The sequence below is a fragment of the Elgaria multicarinata genome, chromosome 7 (genome assembly GCF_023053635.1).
Source record: "Elgaria multicarinata webbii isolate HBS135686 ecotype San Diego chromosome 7, rElgMul1.1.pri, whole genome shotgun sequence".
Classification (NCBI taxonomy): Eukaryota; Metazoa; Chordata; class Lepidosauria; order Squamata; family Anguidae; genus Elgaria; species Elgaria multicarinata.
Window position 1 is genome coordinate 5,781,204 of NC_086177.1, and position 6,000 is coordinate 5,787,203.

Consider the following 6,000-nt stretch of genomic DNA (forward strand, 5'->3'; position numbering starts at 1 on the left):
CACCTGCGTTTGAATTGCTGAGCTGTAACAGTGGGGGGTGGGGGGCGGTTGCTTAGCAATGCTGGAATCTTCATGGAAACATACCTGCATACCCAAACTTTTTATTATATAGATAGATACATGGTATAGAGAAACTGAATAGAGCTAATCTACTAATTCGCTTGATTAAAGTTTTCCTCCCTGTCCCATAATATAGGGTGACCATATTTTGGAAACCAAAAAGGAGGACAACATGGCTGCCCCCAAGGGGGCGTGCACACCAACACGTCCAGCCCCCAAGGGGGCATGCTCACCAACATGTCCAGCCCCCCAGGGGGCGTTCCCACCCAAACATAGCCTTGGTCACATGTCTGATTTCACAGCACACAATTAAGACAAACCTGTTCTACATAACATCTTAATGTTAAAATCACTGGAATAAAGAACAAGTGAGACATTCAGAGTATCTGAAATTAACTTCACTCACACCTACTTTTGTAGCTTCTGCTGTACTGAGCTTTTGCTATATTCTGTGTGATACAGTCTCCCCTTCCCTCAAATATCTTTTTTGACAAAATATCTTTTTTGACTCATACGCTGTTAATATATTTGAATTATGGTATTAAGCAGTCTCATTTACTTTATTAGGCCTGCTCTAGAGAAAAAGTCCAGTGGATTTCAGCCTTAAAATGGGGAAGACAAACAACACAGAATTAATATGTGGGTACAACTTAACAGTATGGATATGAAGCTGAGTGGTCATATGCATCTCATTTTCATAGGGCCCATGGGGGAAATGGACCCACTGAATACACATTTTTCCTGCATATTTTGTAACTGCTGATATAAATTTCATGTCAGATTTTATAACCTACAAAGCAAAAGCAAAATATCTTTCAGAGACATGGAAGGAAAATGCCCAAGGCCCTCATTTTAGAAACAAGAATAAAGTATTAAGCCAATATGAACTTGAAATGTCTGCCTGGACTGCTTTAGACAAACAATAAAAAGACTGGCAAGAGTCTGGATACAAAGTCATTGCCAGCTATCTCAGTTTCTTTTTGTCTTGGCTGCCTAAGAGACAAATAATAGTACTGTATCAAGAAACACAATGCCTCTTACAGCAAAATAAAGCTACCTCACCTTTATTTTGGTCACACAACTCTCCTGTGAAAATCACTCTTCACAGAAAATGCTATGGAAAAATGCTATCATAATAGCAATACATTGTCTAGAAACGAGGCCTCCAGCCTGCCCGGCACTGGCCCAGCATCGCTGGGGGATGGAGCTGGGAGACCCGTTCTTGGAGAACGGGTCTCCCAGCTCCTCCCCCCCCCAGCGACGCAGGCCTTCTCCTCTGTGCTGGCGCACGTGCGTCAGCACAGAGGAGAAGGGGAGGGCATTGCTGGGGGGCGGGGGCTGAGAGGCCCATTCTCGGAGAACGGGTCTCTCAGCTCCTCCCCCCCCCCAGTGACGCAGGCCTTCTCCTCTGTGCTGGCGTGCATGCGTCAGCACAGAGGAGAAGGGGAGGGCGTCGCTGGGGGGCGGGGGCTGCAAGGCCCGTTCTTGGAGAATGGATCTCCCAGCTCCCTCCCCCAGCAATGCTGGCCTTCTCCTCTGTGCTGGCGCGCGTGCGTCAGCACAGAGGAGAAGCGGAGGGTGTCGCTGGGGGACAGGGGCTGTGAGGCCTGTTCTCGGAGAACGGGTCTCCCAGCTCCCCCCCCAGCTACGCAGGCCTTGGCTAGGATCGTGATTTTCCCGGACATTTGGGGGGATTTTGAAATCTCCCCCCTGGATCTCGCTTAGGGGCGGGATTTCCAGACATGTCCGGGCAAATCTGGGCGTATGGTCACCCAATCCTCTGTGCTGGTGCGCATGTGTCAGCACAGAGGAGAAGGGGAGGGCGTCGCTGGGGGGGAGGAGCTGGGAGACCCGTTCTCCGAGAACGGGCCTCGCAGCCCCCCGCCCCCAGCGATGCTGGCCTTCTCCTCTGTGCTGGCGCGCGTGCGTCAGCACAGAGGAGAAAGGGAGGGCATTGCTGGGGGGCGGGGGCTGTGAGGCCCATTCTCGGAGAATGGGTCTCCCAGCTCCTCCCCTGCAGCAATGCTGGCCTTCTCCTCTGTGCTGGCGCGCGTGCGTCAGCACAGAGGAGAAGGGGAGGGCGTCGCTGGGGGGCGGGGGCTGCGAGGCCTGTTCTCAGAGAACGGGTCTCCCAGCTCCTCCCCCCCAGTGATGCTGGCCTTCTCCTCTGTGCTGGCATGCGTGCGTCAGCACAGAGGAGAAGGGGAGGGCGTCGCTGGGAGGCGGGGGCTGGGAAGCCCGTTCTCAGAGAACGGGTCTCCCAGCTCCTCCCCCCCCAGCGACGCAGGCCTTGGCCAGGACCACGATTTTTCCAGACATTTGGGGGGATTTTAAAATCTCCCCCTGGATCCTGCTTGGGGGCGGGATTTCCGGACATGTCCGGGCGTATGGTCACCCAACATAATATTAAACTCTGATGGAACATTCAGGTCAGACAAAAGGAAGTACTTTACACAGTGCATAATTCACTACCACAAGATGTGATGACCACTAACTCAAGTTCCATTGATTTCAGAGAGTTCCATATAATGCAAGTCTAGATCCAAACCATACTATTTAGGGAGGGTGGGGTACCATTAGGATTTCTGCATCAGATGCTAAAGTGCCTTGGGCTGGGTCTGAGGTGTTCTCAGCATTTCTGAAGACTGTTTTGTCTAACTTTTCTTCAATGTAGCTATTTGATAGTGGAATAACTCTTCATTTATGCAGGAGTTTGGCAGTGCTGTCTTATACAGAGCTGCAACAGATAAACCTATCAGTTATAATTTGTAACTTCTTTATAACTTTCATTGAATTGTTTAAATCCCTTTTGATTTCCTGATGTTTAAGGTGATTTTAATTCTTTTATTTTCTCGACTTGAACACAAACTTGTTCTGAAAGATTGAAGGGCTTTTTGGTCTCATTGCCTTATTGTGTCATTTTGGCAGTGGAATTCTTATTCTCATGAGAACCTGGTGGGTGACAGAGAAAAATGTGTATTTGTGTCATTATAAAATTCTTCCCTCCCCATGCTAACTTCTCCATTTCTTCTCAAAGACTACCTCAAGAGTAGGCAGATCCCTAAAGGATTCAGAAAAGAGAATAGAAAAGCCCCGTGAATACAATTACTTTCAATAAATTGGAGAGCTCTAGTAAATAAAGGACATAGATAAATGAGCCTTTGTGAAAGCAGCAGTCTCTCTGAGCTGCTGTTATTCAATATGGAACAATAAGCTCCTCTCCACACCTGTTGATCTTGTAATTTTTCTATTTCAATGCACCTCCTATAATAGTGTCATTGTCTCGGTGGGCCTGCAAATTTTTCCTGTCATCACTGGCAGAGTGTGTGATTCTTCTAGGCAACCCTTACATAACTGGAATACAAGATCCATTATCCTCAGGACATACTGCCTGTGGATGATGGGTGTTATAGTCTAACACATTGGGAGGGCTGGTCTAGACTCTTAAGTCAAGAGGAATCAAAAAAGGGACTTATCATTCTACCCAATATACAATAGTAAGGTAGTATCTCAATAATGAAAGGTGGTATCTCAATTGGTAAAATAGGATATGTACTTCCAAAGGATTCCTCTAATGCATGGGTACGTAACCTCATTTTTGAGTGCAACTCTCACAACCCGTAATCACTGGCCATGCTGGTTGGGACTTATATTTTGCAACTAAGATTGTAGTGCCTGAATTTGCTTTCCTTTCCCCCCCCCTCCTCCTCCCTCCCAATCCCCTTTCCTTTTGTGTCATGTCTTTTAGATTGTAAGCCTGTGGGCAGGGATTGTCTTTTTTTAAAAAAAAAATTTTTTTTCTACAATACTTAAACATACACATTACATTCACATAAAAACAACAACAACAACATCATACTGCATAATGTTCAATCTTGAATACAAAATATATTATCTTAATAACATAATCAAATAAAACCTACAAGTGCACCCCCCCACCCGGGATCTCATTCCTGATTCCAGAATCTCATACTTTCTTCTGCTGGTGGTTTCCCACTTCCCTTAGAAAACACAAACACTAGGAACTGTTTCCAAATTCCTTCAAAATCATTTGATTTAGCTATACCTCTTCTCCATTTGATATTACTTGTTAATTTATCATTAATAGCTATATCCCATACTTCTTTATACCATTCTTCAATAGAATATTCCCCTTGAATCTTCCAGTTCCTAGCTACAATTAATCTTGCTGCAATCAACAAATTCGTTATCAGTTCCTTAATTTCCTTTTTACATCTTCTTCAAATAGTGATAGCAATGCAACTTTTGGTGTTCTTTCTATCTTCATTTCCACAATTTCTTCAATCTCCAAAAACACCATCTTCCACAATTTCTGAACATAGTTACATTCCCACCACATATGCAAATACGTTCCTTTAACTCCACAACCTCTCCAACAATTTTCTGATTGCTGATTGTTTATCTTATTCAATCTAACCGGTTAGGTACCACCTCCATACAATTTTATAATAATTCTCTTTTATTCTTACTGACATATTTCTCAACGCTCTTTGTTTCCATAATCCCTCCCAACCCTGTTGTCCTATTTGTACCTTCAAATCTGTCTCCCAAACCATTTTACCCGATTTATCCACCGTCCCTTCCTCCACCAATATTCTATATATTTCACTCATCAACCCTTTTAAGACTGTTCTTTTCTCCCTTTCCTTATCTTTCTTAACTATTAATTCTTCAAACTTTGTTAATTCTCTACACTCTCCATTATCTCTAACCCACTTTTTAGTCCATTGTTCTAATTGCCTATAATTTAACCAAGTTAACTTTTTATCCTTCAGAACTTCTTCCATATCCTCTCTTGTACTCATTCCCCTTAACCAATCCCTTAATTTCATTTTATTTTTTTCTATTAAAACTTTACTTAATCTACTCTTTAGTTCCTCCAGGAAATTCTTCAACAATATTACCGGTGACAAAGGAGAGCTGCTTGGAAGCAGCACCCCTTTATATTTACTCCAAATTTCCCAGTGAGACCTCAAAAGCGGATTATTTATACTTTCCACCCATTTTTTTCCCCTTCCATAAAGAAAACATTTTCTAATTTAGTCTCTATATTACTCATATTTTCTTCTTCCATCCAATCTAATTCCCCTAATCCTATAATTGCCTCCACTATATATCTTAATCTATTAGCTACATAATATAATTTAAGATTCGGGAGACCCAATCCTCCCTTTTTTTGGCTCAAATACCATTTACTCTTGTTTACCCTCGCTTTCTTATCACCATTACAATAATTATTTATAATCCTTTGCCAACTTTTTAACTCTAATTCTGAGATTTTTATTGGTAGCATCCTGAACACAAAATTAATCTTTGCTAAAATCTTCATTTTTATTAATGCTATTCTTCCAAACCAAGATAAATTTAACCTTTTATATTTTTCCAATTTTGCTAAAATCTCTTTTTTTAGCACACTTAAATTTTCTTTCTCTAAACTCTCTAACTTCTGCGTAATTTTTATTCCCAAATATCTAATCTGATTCTTAACTCTAATCTCTCTTCCCCTTCCTTCCCAATCCTTCTCTTCCTTTTTAGTATAATTGAACAACATCAATTCTGATTTAGACCAATTCATTTTTAACCCCGTAATATCCTCAAATTCTCTCAATAGTTGTTTAATTCTCCCCATCTTCTCTATTGGATTCTTTATCGTCAACAACGTGTCGTCTGCAAACATATTCAATTTAATTTCTTTCATACTACCTATCCCTTCAATCTCCTCATCTTCTCGTATTGCATTCGCCAATAATTCCATTACCATTACAAATAGGACTGGTGAGAGCGGACAGCCTTACCTTGTCCCTCTGGCTAGTCGTATCTTATCTGTCACACCATCATTTACTACCACTACGGCTGTATTTTGAGAGTATAACTGTTCTATTATCGCTTTAAATTTATTTCCAAATCCCATTTTATTTA